The 15,526-nt window shown below is 48.6% G+C and overlaps 1 long non-coding RNA gene across 5 annotated transcripts in view; it reads left to right on the forward strand.

Annotated features, from left to right (window-relative positions):
* The first annotated feature begins 1,925 nt into the window (after positions 1–1,925).
* LOC144329208 (uncharacterized) overlaps positions 1,926–15,526 on the forward strand; it is a 126,455-nt gene continuing 112,854 nt past the window's right edge. Inside the window, exon 1 of one of the 5 annotated variants that reach the window (XR_013394660.1) lies at positions 1,926–2,171. This is a non-coding gene — a long non-coding RNA (uncharacterized LOC144329208). Of the gene's footprint in view, positions 2,172–7,991; positions 8,199–12,598; positions 14,149–15,526 lie in introns of those variants that run through there. The other 4 variants (XR_013394659.1, XR_013394658.1, XR_013394662.1 and 1 more) reach the window with 4 other exon arrangements.

Raw genomic sequence — 15,526 nt, forward strand, 5'->3', positions numbered from 1 at the left:
CGTGCGCGCGCAGGTATTTTTTAAAATGCCTATTAGTCTTCTGTAGAAGCACCGCTCACTTTCAGTTCATGCAGAAAATCAAAAAGGCAATTAGCGAGTCTACAATGGCGAGGCTTTTGTGCCTGCTTTCTAAAAGTGTGTGAGAGAGAGGAAGAGAGAAAACGAAATTCCATTCAGAGATCCACTTGGGCGTACAAGAAATCCTTAGGATACAGTGCGAATCTTTGAGATTTGTCTTGCGCGCACACCTTTCCTTGCAGTCGCAACTCTGCATTTCCTTTCAGGGAAACGGCTAATGCTGCGATCCTAGGTAAACTTCTCGAGTTTAATGCCACATTCCTCTTTCAAGGATGCAGCAATCGAGGCAGTGGAAGGAGCATAGGCGTAGCTAGGCTCTATGTTGGGGCGGGGGGAGAACCTCATTACTTAGTTAATTGTTATTTTTATTGATTTATTTGATTGGCTACATCCATGGGAAGGAGAAGGGCGCTACTAAGCGGACATGTTAGGAGCACAACGCCAGCCTTCGAAGCGATGGTTTCCTTCATCCTTCAGGCTCCGATCCGGCCCTCAAGTTGAACTGGCCACATCCGCGAGAAACCAGTCTCCAGCTTCTGAGGCCGTTCTCTGTTCCCGGGTTTAAACTTGGGAGAGACCCATTCATCTCTCCCTCCCCCCCCTCACCCCCGCCACCAACCGTTTGGTTCCCTCCAGGATAGAGAAGAAAGGTGGCGAATGGGTCTTCTCAGAGCTCACAGACTCGCCCGAAGACCCTCCTACCTAAACAGGTCCAGAGCAAGTCTGGGGGACACGGCGAGGGGGGGGGAGTCTGAAAAACGCACGCTCCTTGAAGCAGGCAGGTCTCTCGGCAGGTTGTCTGCTCTGGAACGAGAAAGGAATCTAGTTTATGCGCAAAATAAATCCGGGGCTGAAATGAGCTAGGAGTGGGGGACGACTAGGCTATCTCCCGCAACACGACTGTGCTATTACACATATTGTTACTACACATTCGCTACTCAGGCTCGAACCCAGTTCTTCCGGCGATAAAGATCCCCGGGCTGAGAGAAAGAGCGAGTTCGCCCAGGGGAAATGTCGGCATGGGCAGGCTATGGAGGCGAAGGTGTGTGTGGAGAAGGCGGGAGACGCGAATCTAGGCAGGAGCTGCGCGACGCCGCCCTCAGATTCGAAGCAGCCTCGCCTGTAGGGGAGAAGAAACCCTGAGGGAATGGGAAACGCGACGCCAGGCTGGTTTGGTCCCCGAGGCGGATTCCCGTTGGTTTCGCTCACACAGACTAACAGGGAGAGTTTTAGGCAATTTGGCCTGAGGGAAGAGACCGAGTCTAAAAAGATGGAGGGGGGCTGTTATTATAAAAATAACTTCCTGAAAAAGAAAAACAAGGTAGAGACTGAAGCAGCAAGCTGTGGTGGAGGGGGGAAAAAGGAACCGAATCTGTCCGAAGGGTTTGTTGGCGCGCCTCACTGAGGAAAGCTGCCTGAGAACGCAGGACGCAGCGTGGGAAAAACAAGGACCGGAAGGCGAGCTGTTGGCGGGAAGAGCCCGCCACTGCCTGCTGCCAGCCCGACCTCCATTTTAAAGGCCCCCAATCCCAAATATGTTGACTTGACAGTAAGTCCCGTTATTTCAGTGGGGCTTCAGTAGTCGACTTCCACGAAGGACATGTGTCACAGCCCCTTCTGGCACTTGGCAGGGGTGCTTTGAGGTTTCGTCAAACAGGACCGGATGCTTCCCGTGGCTTCCCGAATCCTCGCGCCTGCGTTAAAATTGGCCGGCTGAGGCGCCTCGCCCGGTTTCCCTTCTCTCCCCCACCCCGCCCCGCCCTTCCGCGAGCGCTATTTGGTCCTGGAGGGGAGGGGGGCTACGGAGGGGGCGTCGCGTCCCAGCAGCCCAGTTAAGGGGCAGCCCCAAAGCCACCTCCCCTAGCCGCTCCACCTCGCTCTCTTTCAGGCGCGCGCGCACACACACACACACGCACAGGGGCTCTTGGCTCGCGCTGAATGAACAGCGCTCGGTTCGCAAAAGTCAGTCACAAGTATAAGCGCAGGGGGGCGGGGTGTCGTCGAGAGAGGCGCTGAGGAGACGCCTGCGAAGGCCGCCAGCTCGGGAGAGCGCCTTGGCCGACGCCTGCGCTGCTCATAGGGCCGCTGCTGAGGTGAGTTACGGGGAGCTGGAGGGAGAGCGAGCGGCGGCGGGAAGCGAACCCTCTCGCCCTGCTGTGGCGCCAGCCCGAGCAAGACTCGGCGTCCTTCTCCAGGCTCCTGAGGGGAAACTCGTGAGGGTGAGACAGAAGGGAGAGAGAGGGAGCGGCGGGCTACGGGACGCCGACCATTTCAGCCGCGCGGGAGAAGAGGGGCGAAGCGGAGGAGCGGCGGGTCGCCATCTCCCGCTCCTTTCCTTCCCGCGCTTTGCACCCTTGAGGCAAGAGCTCCGCTCAGCCGCTCTAGAATCCCCGAGGGGGCGGGGACTTTAGAACGCTGAGGACTAGCTGCCTGACAGGGCATTATTTTACCATTACTGTACTATTATTATTCGATTCTTCCCGAGCGAATGTGAGCTCCTTTCCATTTCTTTGCTGTTAACGAAGCTATTTCTGCAGAAATGGGAGGGGATAAATACTCATGCTAACGCGAATACAAATAGATCCCGAAGTTCGATCATCAGGTGGCAACCTACCCATAGGGTTAAAACAAAAAACTCGACCAAACTGAACTCCCGAGGCCTTTTGGACATTTCTGTGGGCATTTATTGCCATTTCTGGGGTCAGGGATAGAAGTGACGCACTTACCCCCGCGGCAGGGGGATCTGAGGTGGCATGACAGCCCTTCGAAAAGGCCAGGCGGTGTTCGAGACCAATTCATTTCTTTATTTTAAAAAGAAAGAAACAGGAGGAGGCTATTTCCTAGGGCGTCTTTGCGGGGGGAATGTGGTTTGCTGTGATGCTGGAAAGGTTGGCACTTGTTGGCTCACAGGTGCGAAGACAATTGGCTCCGTGGAAAAGGAGACCAGTTCTCGCCTGGTTTGGGTCCTGGCTTCCCCACCAGCGGGGCCTGGCACTGGGATCAAGCAGACAAACCATTACCAAAGGCCTCCAGCTTCATCCAGCTCTTGGAAACTTGAGCAAAGAGAGCTGGCCGCCAAGCGGGTTCCATTCAATCACCCCGCATTAGCTCTTGCATAAAATATATTATTATAAATCTATCCTCAGTTCAGATATTAGCTTTAAGCCGGACTGATCCCTCTGCTCCATATTAATTCTAAATATTAATTCTTTTCTGTTTTCTGCTTTGTTGATAGACCTGTGGATCTCCTAAGGGATGGTGATTGGGGGAGAAATCAAATTGTTTTGTATTAACTGGGCTGAGGAAGACTGCGATCCACAGGCCCGTTAACCAAAGGCCTCAGTTTAGGAGTTCTGTCTTTACTTTCGTTTAAGTGCAGCTCCGAACACATTCGGCAGTTGCTGATACACTTCCAGCTGAATTTGTCAGAAAATGTGCTCCCAGATGCCAGGCCAAACAAATTTAATAGTTACTATAATGCTGTAATACCAATCAGAGGCCCGGTTGACCTTTAAGGGAATTTACTTCCAAATGGGCGTGCTTGCGATCGGGATGCGCAGCCTCAAGTATTCTGGATTAGCTGATAAGTAGATTGGTGTGCCAAATTTTGTTGGCAGAATTTAGCCTGGGAATTGACTTTTTTTTTCTGGGGCGGACTGTGCAAAGATGTTTTAATGAGGCTGGGGAGGGGAGGGGGAACCTTTTGAAAATGGCTGCAGAGCCGGCCACTCCCAGGGAGTTATGCAATAGGCCCACCGCATCTCCAGAACTAGCGCCAGCAGAGAGAGCTCTGCACACTGTCAGCTCTGGACTAATCGGCTTGTTTCCTTTCATTGATTAGCACTCAAAAAGCGTGGACAGAAGACGACCAGATTGGGGTCGGGGCGGGGGGAGTGGATTATGAAGATGACATTTTAGGACAAAAGGTCAGGCCGATTCGTAGTGCCACTGACTAACCTGCGTTTCCTTGTTCAATCTGTATCTTAAAAACAAGAGAAGAAATGTATAAATTGTCTGGAAACCGTTCTCTCCGTTTAAGGATTCGTGCAAGCAATTAAGAAAAGAGTTGCAATCTGGTAGTGCTAAAATACCTAAAATGTGAGGGAAAGACCAGTATTTTATTTAAAACATTCGCAAGTGGGTTTTAAATTTAATGTGTGTATAGCATATTACAATAACTGCATTCGCTAATTCCCGAATGATATTGCCATTGCCATTGTTATTTTGTTTTAAAAGCAAGCATAGCAACAGCAGTTTTCTACACTTACTAGAAAGGAGGGGAAGGAAAGGACTGAGTCAGTCCAAACACAACCAAGCTAAGCCGAAATTGTTGGATTTAAATCAGTTTGCGCTCTATGGCAGACACCAGACTTGATCAGCTCCAGTGCATAGAATTGCTTGGGACTGTGTTGTGGAACAGGCCGAGAACAACTGCAGCCGTTTCCATTTCTTTCCCCCGCGCGGGCCAAGTCAATGTGTTTAGGTATGTCCAGAAGGGAGTAAAAGCACGTATTGGCACTACATCTGCCTTGGAGAATTGCGGTTAAATGACGCCCTAGCCTTATTCTAGGAAATTCAGTGTCGTATAACGGGTGGAGAAATCCACGTTTAAATACATGCGCCGCAACGCGGCGCGTGTTTCCTCGGAAGTACATTGGACCGCTTTCAGTGGTACTTACTTCCTAGTAAGACTTCCGAGGACTCCAGCCTTTGACATGCAAGAACAAACAACAAGAAGAACCGCAAACAAAATTTTAAAAAATTGACCCACCCAGCTCGCTGCGGCTGCAAGAAAACTTAATTTTCTCCTATCCCTGTTTTATTTATTTCTTTTAATGGCCCTAGGTGTAAAAAAGGAAAGAATAAATGAAAAAGATTTATTTATGAATAGGTGTCCAAGACATAAGATATACTTAATTAACTGCTGAAATAAAGATATGAGCGAAATGGCTTCTTGTTCCAAGCATAGGTACTCAGCTACCTGCTGCAAGTCCTGCGTATTATTATAGGCCTCCTTTTGTCTACCCAATTACTTCACTGCTCTTTCTGTCCCTAAAATTAAGGATTCCCCTTTCAAAGACGAGCTCGACCCTTTTTTTCGGGGTGGCGGTGGGGCGCTCAAAAAGATCCAATGAGGGAGCCTCGAAGTTGCCTCCTAGCAGAGAGCGGGAAGATACTGTCCCTTAATGTTACCTTCCTCGGGCTAGTGAAACAGTGCCGCCTCTGTCAGCGAGCTAAGAAGTCATCATACATTCAAAAAGCCCTCAGGGGAAATATATTTTTAAAGGGGAAAGTCGCTCCTCCCTCCCCCCCTTCCCCAGCCATCTATAGCAGCGGCAGAGGGTCTACCTGGCCAGATCGTGGGCCTGGCGACGAGGAAGGAGCGAGGCAGGCGAGCTCTGTGGGCAGTCAGTGCTCCCGGCTCTGCGCATCCACGGCGTCCTTTCCTGCCTTCGTAAGAGAGCCCAGTTAAGGATTTCTAATTGCTTTCTAATTTCGGATTAACCTAATCCTTTATGATTATCGTTTAAAGAAGAGGATTGTCAGCGTTCAGTGGTCTAGCTTGGAGTTTTGGTTCGTTTACTTGCTTCCCCAGAGAAGACTAGTTCTGGAAGACCCAGTATTGCACGATTACAGTCCATTGAGTCTCCCTGAGCGTTGGTGGTTATTTGTGGTTCTATCTCTCTATCTAAGCTATCTATTTGGATGATTGTGCTAGGGCTGTGTTTCCTGGAATTTTAAGAGTGGCTGAAATCTAGTTGCGAAGGTGTTAAATACAAGTGCTGGGTTCCCCACCCCCACTTTCCCCCCTCTTTGTTGAAGATGTTATATCAGGGAGACTAGCGCGATCTTAGCTGTTTAAACGCTTCTTTTATCCAAATGCACTCGCCCCCTCCATCCTTCCCACCACCCTTTGGATTTGTGTGGGCAGCCAGTAGGTGTCGCTGTCCCCCCGCTGGCCAGAATAGGGTAGCCAAGAGCCATTCAGGGGCAAGGAATGCTCTGCCTGGTCCTTTCCCTCCAGGGATCCATTAAGGCTGCAAATAGCCTCAAAGTGACAGACAGCACTGGCTCACCTCTCGCACTTGACCATCCTACCAGGACGGGGCGCGCGAAAGTTGTGTCCGTTTAGCTGAGGCATTTTCTGGAAGGCCTCTTCCTCTACTTAAATGGGCACAAGCAATGGATGGGCCGAGCGAGAGAAATCCAGTGTCGGGGATCACCGTCCGCCCCCCACCCCGTGCGCCATCTACATCCAGATTTTAACTTGGTCTCTACACAATATAATCGCTGCCTCCTTCCAGCCAACCATCCAATTGGTAAGAGAGAGAAAAGGGCCTAATGAGAAACCAAGGAAATAACAGATCACATCAGATTTTAGAAATTTTTAAATTAAAAACCCCCGTGCTGAATTAGGGAGAAGTAACCATAATTTTTTTTAAAAAACCCCTACCCAGATTCAGAAAATAAAACTACTCTGCTACTGGGGGAATATGTGGGCTGACGCTTCTTCTGGAAATGTTGGGCTGCAATCAAATCCGCATTGGCTACTTTACGCATGTGAGCCTGACCTTAACCGTGTTGAATACTCTCAGTGTTATTGACTCACCTAAATGCTTTTATAACAAAGAGCTTTGCCCACGTCTACACCCCCACACCCCCACACACCTTTCCCCAGTCCTCATCCTCTACGGAAAACTAGTTCTCAATTATCTGAAATCCATATTCATTCCCAGACTATTAAAAGCTCTACCCCCATCTCCTCTTGCTTTCTGCCTTGAGATGTCATGCAAGAGATTATTAATAAACAGGAGGCTGGGGTGGGATTTTATTTATTTTGTAATCTTTCAGGAAGAATCCTTATCCCCCCCACGAAGTGTTTTAACCGTGCCTTTTACACGACTCGATCTCAATTTATGAATTGAAAAGGGGGGAGGGGAGGATTCGTGAGAGAAATGTTAAGCTAAATTGAAGATGATTGGCATAGTGCATTTGCATTCGGAATGTATCTCATTTCAGTGGAAATTGTTCTTAAAAGCATGCAAACAACGCTGTGGGCTACGAATGTGTTGTGGTTGTTGTTGTTATTGTTGTTGCTGTTTTTAAAGTTCTGCTTCCAGATCTATATACCACACCTTCCCACTTTGCAAAATCTAAAGAATCCTAAAATTTGAACGTTTTCATACGTGAAGTGTTTCTATACGTGTCTCATCATATCGAACGTGTCTTGCGAATACGTATTGCAGGTTTAAAGGGCGGAGGACCTCGAGAAAGATAAAAGCAATGAATTTGCTTTTTGGTTTTAGAGATCCCCCCTAAATTGAAACGAAGAAAATATTATTTGGAGCATTTTCTGTTTTTCTGACCCAGTGCTTAAATTATGAAAAAAGTGGTTCCTGGCTATATAAGACTTGGCACGAGGGGTTATTATGAATGGGGCGGTCGTTATCTAACGTTTACACATGGGCATCGCATCGCTGTGTATTTGGGGTGCAATCATATACGAGAGCAATGTGCGATACGATATAATGGTGGTCGTGGGCGACTCGCTACTTATTGTTCGCGCCATCATGTTTCGCGTTTTCGTGGCATGTGGCACAAGACGAGGCAGCTGTCCCTTGATCTCCCTGGGGCCCAGGCACTTGAGGTGCTGAGGGTGGGGTGGGATGGGGTGGGTGGGGGCGAAGAGGGAGACGAGGAGAAGAGGGGAGGGGCTGCGAGATGCAGGAGGGCCGTGGAAGTGGCCTTCACAGCGAGAGCAGCGTGCGAAGGAGTTGGGATTTGTGCAGATTGCGAGGCTCATTCAAACGCCGCCCGCTGGTGCTGCGATTCGCAGGGACTCGGCCTCCATATGGTAATTTTAGCAGGGCAGGGGGCGGAGGTGTGTGGGGCGCGCGTGTGTGTGCCTGTGTGTGTGTGCTTGTGTGTTGGAGTGGGTTCCCGACTAGCAGCTAGTAGCTAAGCTCGGACAGAGCACGGGCACGGAAGGCAGCGGACGCCACTCTGCACCTTTCTTGCAGCGACAGCATCCACGGAGCCGTCGACCCCAGGGTAGCAGGAGCCAGCCGGAACGGGAGAGAGCTGGGGTTAGCAGGAAGCAAGACATCGCATGGACCTCGGTAGGGACTTAAGCATGATAACGACACCTAGATCGAGGTGTGTGTGTGTGCGAGAGAGAGAGAGAGAGAGAGAGAGACTGAGAGTGCACTTGTAGGCATGGGGTAGACGCCCAAGCAGATGCCTGCGATAACAGATCTGCTCCTTGAATGGACACATATTTTACTCCCACGTATGTATCCTTCGTGTGCGGCGATCCTCTTTAGATCTCTGCAGGACTAGAGCTATAGCCAGCTCAGATGGTTCACGTGGTTTAATTAGTCACTCGAGGAGGTTGGGATTGTCTCAATCAGCGAGGTGTCCCCAATGTTCTATGTAAATGGCCAAGTCGACTGGCAGTCGGTGCTGTTGCTGGAGCCATATATATATAGGCTCTCTCTATATATAGCTGAGTATATATATATATATATATATATATATATATATATATGGCATATATATATGGCATGTGGCGAGCATACTCACCTAAATGTATTGTTGCGCGCGCGCTCTCTCTATGTATATATATAGGTAAGAACTAACCTAATGGAGGAAGAGTGTCTGGTGCCCCCCTTTAATGTTTTACGTGTCGCCATCTGACCACTTTTTATTGGGTGACATATCATATGAGCACTTTAGTGTAGGGCACGTAAAACTGGAGATGGAGGTAGGGCTGAACATGCCATAAGACTGCTCAAAGAACTAAAGTGAGCAGCTCGGGGAAATAGATGCTGCATACCACAAAAACGAAAAATTGCTCTCCTGAGCCTTTCTCAAAACATATGCATGGCTGGCTTTGAGGAGAGTTAACTTTCACCCTATGCCTGTGTGCAGGTAAGTCATTCATGCTGTGCCTAATTACCTATGCATGTGCTTTGGCTTACTTGGCTTTAAATAGGTATGTGATGTAAGTGTGCGTTCATTGTTCTTTTGGGTGTGAACCCTGCGTTATTTTAAAGACGTATATAGATTACAGGGAGAGGGTGAAGGAAATGTTTTATTTGTAAACAGGATCGAACTATTTAAAAACAAAAAAAACCGAACTCCAAATAAAATGTCTCTCAAATAACCTAATATTTTAAGGTAGATCTAGGCCCCTCGGCTTCCGAGCAAACAGAAAAGCATTCGCATAATAGACACTGATTTGAAACAGCATATCAAATGCATTGTCGCTCAGTAAAGCGGTGCTTGGCTTTAAGCCAAGCAAGTTTTAAACGAAATGCAATACATTACTAATGTACCGCAGCTAAGATAGAACATACAACATGGTTGAAAATGTCTTCCTTAGATAAAGCTCTCCCTCACCTGGGTCTGGGCACATTTTTAAAGAGCGTATTTGAAAATTAAAGGTTCCCGGAGCCAAAACAGAAATAAATGTTCATACAAGGCAGCCTACAGCACTTTAAACTGTCCCTATTATGTCCTATTATGCCCTATTATGTCCCTTCGGTTTTGCTCCGCCCTCTATTTTATTATATTGCCCATGATGAGGTTACTAATCAAACTTTTGAATCTCTGGTTGCTGCCATTATCGTCGATCAACATAACATGCAAGTATATATTATGTTTTTTAATATAAAAATCCAACCAACCGACCTCTCCTCTTTTTTATTTTTTAAAGAGGCTCCTGACGCTTGAAAAAAATTGCGTTAGGAACAATGTCAGTACATATTTTGTAAGCCCTACGGAAAAGGAAGAAGCAGGGAGCAAAATTGCATCTATAGAGCAGCGACACGGCAGAACAGAGGTATTGCCAAATCATAAACAAACAAAAAATATTATTTTTTAAAAAATGTTTTGTTTATATAAAGAAAAGAAAAGAGAGAGAAAGGCAACCCAAAGACCGTAACTTCCAGTAAATGTTTTAAAAATGCAAATCTACCTTTACATATGCATCAGTATGAAAAATAATACCCGCTGGAGCCAACCGGAGCAGCAGCAGGAGGAGGAGGAGGAGAGCAGAATGGCGCAGCGTTGATTATGCAGAGAGAGAGACGTCTGGGCTGTGCCGGAGCCTCCGGGTAACCTGCTCGGCTTCTGCGGCTTCTTCTCCCAGCAGCGCTGCGCGCAGGCCGGCTCCCTCGGTTGGCGCCAGGAGCCGATCGGCAGGATTCTCATCCCCCCATGTTTTAGCAGATCTTGGCCATTTGGGCTTTTGCTTGTTTGGTTTGGTTTGTTTTTTTTTGGGAGAGGGGGGCAGTTGCTGCTGCTGCTGCTGTTGTTTTAGGACGAAAGGCTTGCTTTGGTGAGCTCAGCTTTTTCTCTCTCCCACCCCCGCCCTTCTTCATCATCTTCTTCTTTTTTTGCGTTCCTTTAATTAAAATCTTCAATGAAAGGAGGCGATCGCTCCGGGAATCTACAGTCTCTTCTTCAAGCGGCAGGATTTGCATATTTTTTTAATGCCCTAATTTCCTTGATGTATGTAAATGTAGCCGGACGTACAGTAAGACTCGAGCTGACGTCAATGGACGTGACCTCGCTGCTAAACCTTGAACGTGAAGCTGGGATGAGGGAAAGCGGAGAAGGAGGGAGGAGAGCGAGAGAAACGGGGGAGAGAGGAGGAGGAGGAGGAGGAGGGAGAGAGAGAGAGAGAGAGAGGGAGAGGGAGAGGGAGAGGGAGATGCGAGAGAGCAGTAGCTGCTGCTGCTGTGCAAACAGAAACGGCGGAGACGACCGGAAGATGCAAAGAGACAGCCAAAGACCCGGCGAAGACTCCTAGTCAGATATCGCCAGCTCTCTCTGCCTCCATGTACAGCACTGTGCGAGCCTGGCAGCATCTCCCTCTAACAAAATAAACATTTGCATAACCCCTCCGCCTCCCAATATATTCCCTCTCTTGATAACAAGAAAGCAAATGCAACGTGTGTGTGCATGCATGCATGTAGGGGAGATGTCCCCAGTAGACCTATTTTTCTCTCCTCATCCTCCCAATGCACAGCTCTCTGAAGTGTTGATACAAAAGTGGGGGTGCAGCGACTGCTTCTCCTCTCCAGAAGATCAGGGGCTTCAGAGAAGGACCATAGCCAGCCATGTATGTGCCACTCACCACGCCAGCTTACGTGTGTTGCGTAGTACAGTGGTGTTGTTTTGCAGTGTGAAGGGAATGCCGATGGCACGTATGTACACAAAGAGGAGGAGGAGGAGGAAGAAAGAGTGTGAAAGAGAAGAGGGAGAGAGGAGGCATTCATGGCCCCTATATGTATGAAGGAAGGAAAAGAGAAAGGCGAGGACGACTAGGAAAAGCACAGGGTGTAGCTAGATCACCTGTGAACTTGTAACCTTTGGCAATTCAACCTGATCATCATACAGTTTTTCTGCGGGCTCAGATGCCGAAGTCAACCTTGAACATGGTCTTCTTTGGGCTTTACTGTATTCTGGTTTGCAGCCAGAGACTGAATGTAAGGATAACCCGGATTCCTGCAGTCAATTCTGCACTGGACTTTTTTATTTTTTATTTTTGGAAGAAAAAGGAGCTAAAGAAGTGGTGTGCGGCGTGGTGGAGGTGAGAAGGATGTCTGGAAATCTTGCTTTCCCCGTCCCCTCGCCTGTCATCTCTTCTCGTTCTTGTTAAACACAACAATAATATTATTTGATTCGCAAGCGCTAGGTCGAGTTTTCTCGAGGATGGCCCTATACTTGGAGCCTATCCAGCTTTGGGTTTTTTTTGAGAGAGGGGATGAAGACCCTCTTCAGTCAGCGTCACCTGGCTCCCTTTCCATCATCCAACCCGCAAACCATCCTTTCGACGTGGTCCACCATGGCATTCGCTTCCGATTCTGCCAGGGCCTTTTGGAAACTAGTCCAGGTATAAGACAGCCGAAGAGGCAAACGAGCGCCTTCCCCTTAATCCTCCATCCAGTGATTCACCTGTATTAAAATATCGAGGCAGCCTTGACAGTTAGAAGCTATTTGGGCTCCGTATTGTGCAGGAGAGCAATACGTAGCCCATGGAACATTCTGTCCCTGCTTGCTGCAGAGAGAGGTGCCCCTGTGCAAGATACAGATATATCTATCCCCCGAATAATGTGTTCTTTCTCCGCTCTTTATTAGGCTGGGGCAGGCAGCTAAGCAACAGCCAGAATACTCCTGCCGTGGTGGGTGTGTAAAGAGGAGGCAATGGCAGCCATTGACGAGAACACGAGTGACAGCCTCTCCTTAGGCTACATTTGGCGGGAAAGTTGCTGCCAGAGCAGAAAGGTCTGTGCTTTCAGACGGCGCCTCTCCCTCCTTGGGTTTCTCATTAACGGCTTCCCCGTCCCCCCCCCCCCCACCTCCCGGCAGCCCACATTTCCATACGAGATGCTCATTTGAATCTGTGCCCCCTCCCTTCGCCTGGCTCCACCCCTGCAAGCCTCCCCCCTCTCTATCCCAGACACACGTCTCCAACACGCAGCTGTGGACATCTCGCGACACACCTACAAGCGACACCCAACGGCCTCTCAGACACAGCCCTGCTGCTGGGGAAACGTGTCCACATGCAAACCTCGTCGGGAAGGAGACGCGCCAACCGAAGCGCTTCTCTCCCAAGGCGCGGAATCCTTAGCAACGCCCCAGCACACCCTGGCCATACTCACAAGTCAGTATTCCTGTATGCACTCTGAGCACCCGAAATCACACAAGGGGCTAGCCTTCTCCGTTGCGCAGTCCTACACCCGTGTCCTAGGACACAGACGCACACGCGCGCGCTCGCATCCTATTGCACTGAAACTTGCGTGTATAGGGCGCAACCTGCACCCGCGTTCTTCCAAGTGAACCGTACTGGGGCTCATTCTCTTGCCAGCCTCTGTGAGTAAGGAGGACGGGTGCCCGTTCAAATCCTTCTGCGCCGAAGACATCAACTCGAGCAGCCTGGTGCCGTTGGCTTTTACCTAAAAAGCGCTTAAGAAAAGGAAAAGAAAGCCGATGTTGAAGTACCGGCAGCCCAGGCAGACCAAGTGTTCGACAGAGTCCTGACCTACCGCGGAAGAGCACGGAGCAAGTTTACAAAAAACTCAGATGGCCATGAGTGTTTTGCAGAGAAGAAGGCAACAGCTTAAACTCACAATAGCTCGGTTGCCTCAAGAATTGAAGAAAGAAAGAAAAAAGGAGTGAGAAGGGAAGGCAGGCAGGCAGGCAGGAAGGCATAGAGAGCAACTCTGTTCTTCGGCAGGAAACATTAAAAAGAAAAATCGTGAAAGTGAAAAGTTTTTTGTTTTGTTTTTAAAGGCGGGCTCTTGATGCAAAGGCAGTTTTTGAAAAAGAAAAGAAAAGAAGAATTCCACGCAGAAATGCATATTTCCCTGCTCTTCCACCACAGGGAAATGTAGCCATTGCTCCCGTTTAGGCTAGACATTTCTAATTTGTTCCGTCTGTCAGAAAAGGGCTGGGAGAGGGTTTGGTGCAAATTCATTATCTCTGGCAACGCATAACGTATAGCAGGGATTGAAAAAGACCGTGGCAATGGACGAACAATAGGGCTTCAGTTCGAGAGCAACAAAAGCGTTGGGGAAACTGGTTGAATTTCAGAGCACGTCCTCCTTTCCAGAGAGGGCTGGGCTAGACCTCGCCAAACCCCCCCCCCCCGCCCCCGTTAAAAAAAAAAAACTTGCAGAGTGGCTCACACATACAATACTTCACTTTCTACTCTGGCGCTTTGTGCAAGCTGTATTGGGAAAAGAAAACTGTTTGTTTAAATCCCCTCTTCATTCTCACCCCCCTCTGGATGGAAAAGGACCCATTTTAGAATCCAGTCGTGCAAGTGTTCTACGATGGAACTTTAAAAAGCTAGTTATAAATAGAGATGACGAAAGGGATGATCCGAATCTTGGGAGACTTTGAAACTGCTTTCTGCGATTTAAAAGGAAGTTTTGGCTAAGGAATCCTTGTTGATTGCCGAAGATTCCACCACATTCACCTAAGATCTAGGATCAGACTGTCCTCCCCCCTCCCTCCTCCCCCCCCCCAATCTGTTGGAACGAGAAGAAACGAGAAAAAGTAAGTATATCTGCCGACTTCTCACGACTAGCCTTCTTTATAAACTAAATGTGGGGAAACGGGAAGTGTGGACTATGCGAGAACTTTATGCTACAGTTGTTCATCTGATTCACGAGCGGTGTGTGTGTGTGTGTGTGTGTGTGTGTGTGTGTGTTAGTTACTCTGAACGTGAACTCCATCGGTGTCTGTGTCAGGTTCAGGGCTAGAAAGAGGAAGAGTGAGATAGTTGCTTCATTGAACAGGTTGCATTGTTAGAGCTCCCATTGACTTTCCCTGGAACCGAGGAGGAAGATCAACAGAAGTGGAGAGCTTTATGGGTTAACCGGAGAGCTTCTGATGATTTTGGACGTGTGATATGAAACCTGTTGGCGTTGCAGGCACTTCCTCGGGACGAGGGGACTATTAATTAGCACACAGATTGACAGCGAAGGAGGGGGGAGGAAGAGAGAGAGAGAACAGTTAAAAATGGGAAGAGAAAGTGTTCGGTGAAATTAACTCTGGCTGCACATTTGCTTATTTTAGAGAAAGGTGCAAGGGAGGCGTTTTCTCACAATGTATTTATATCCAAACTTCCCGACTTAGCACCTCCCTTTGATCCCCTCAACTTGGACTTTTGTGGCTATACCAATTGAAAGGTGTATTATTTACTTGCATGAGGGTTGAAAAGAGTGAGGAGAGCTGTTGTTGTCGTGTCTTACATCTAGAGAAGCAGTTCTTTCTGTAACTTCAAATAGGCATGACTGGTGAAATAATATGTCTAATGAATTCCTAATTTGAAACTCATTCCCTACTCGGACTGCCAAATTTATAAAGAAAGTAGTGTCATTAAATTTATGGCAACGTGAATTTGCCTCGCAAGTGTATGTGGATTTATTTACCTTGGCATTGTTTGCAAGGAGCTTTCGAGGTGTAGATTAGAAGTCGCTGGCAACGTTTTCATTGGTTTTGCTAGTTCTGAATGAGACGCTCGGGTTGTGGGTTCGAGAGCGCCTGCGAGGAGTGTGATAGCTTGGGAGAGTTGCGAACAGCTCCATGCACAAGTCAGTTAAGGCCCAAATCCCGTACAAGCTTACTTGGGAGTAAATCAATGGGGCTTGCCTTAAGCAGGCACACACACAGGTTTGCGTCGTAGACCGACTTAGGTGATAGGTTTTGGAGCCGATGTCGCCCTTGGATTTGAGTCGGTTCAGCTAGCGTTGGGTTCTAGATCGGCCTAACTCCCAGATTGCCTGGCTTCGCTGAGCTGCCGGAGTCTTGGAGCATCCAAAGCACAGGTTGCTATTAAGCCGGTGGAGTTTCGCCTCCACGCTCTCTCCTCCCATCCACCTTGAATGCTACTCACTCTAAGCACACCCAGTTCGCCAGCTCCAGCGCGGAA

Source organism: Podarcis muralis, chromosome 11, assembly GCF_964188315.1.
Source record: "Podarcis muralis chromosome 11, rPodMur119.hap1.1, whole genome shotgun sequence".
NCBI classification, from domain to species: Eukaryota; Metazoa; Chordata; class Lepidosauria; order Squamata; family Lacertidae; genus Podarcis; species Podarcis muralis.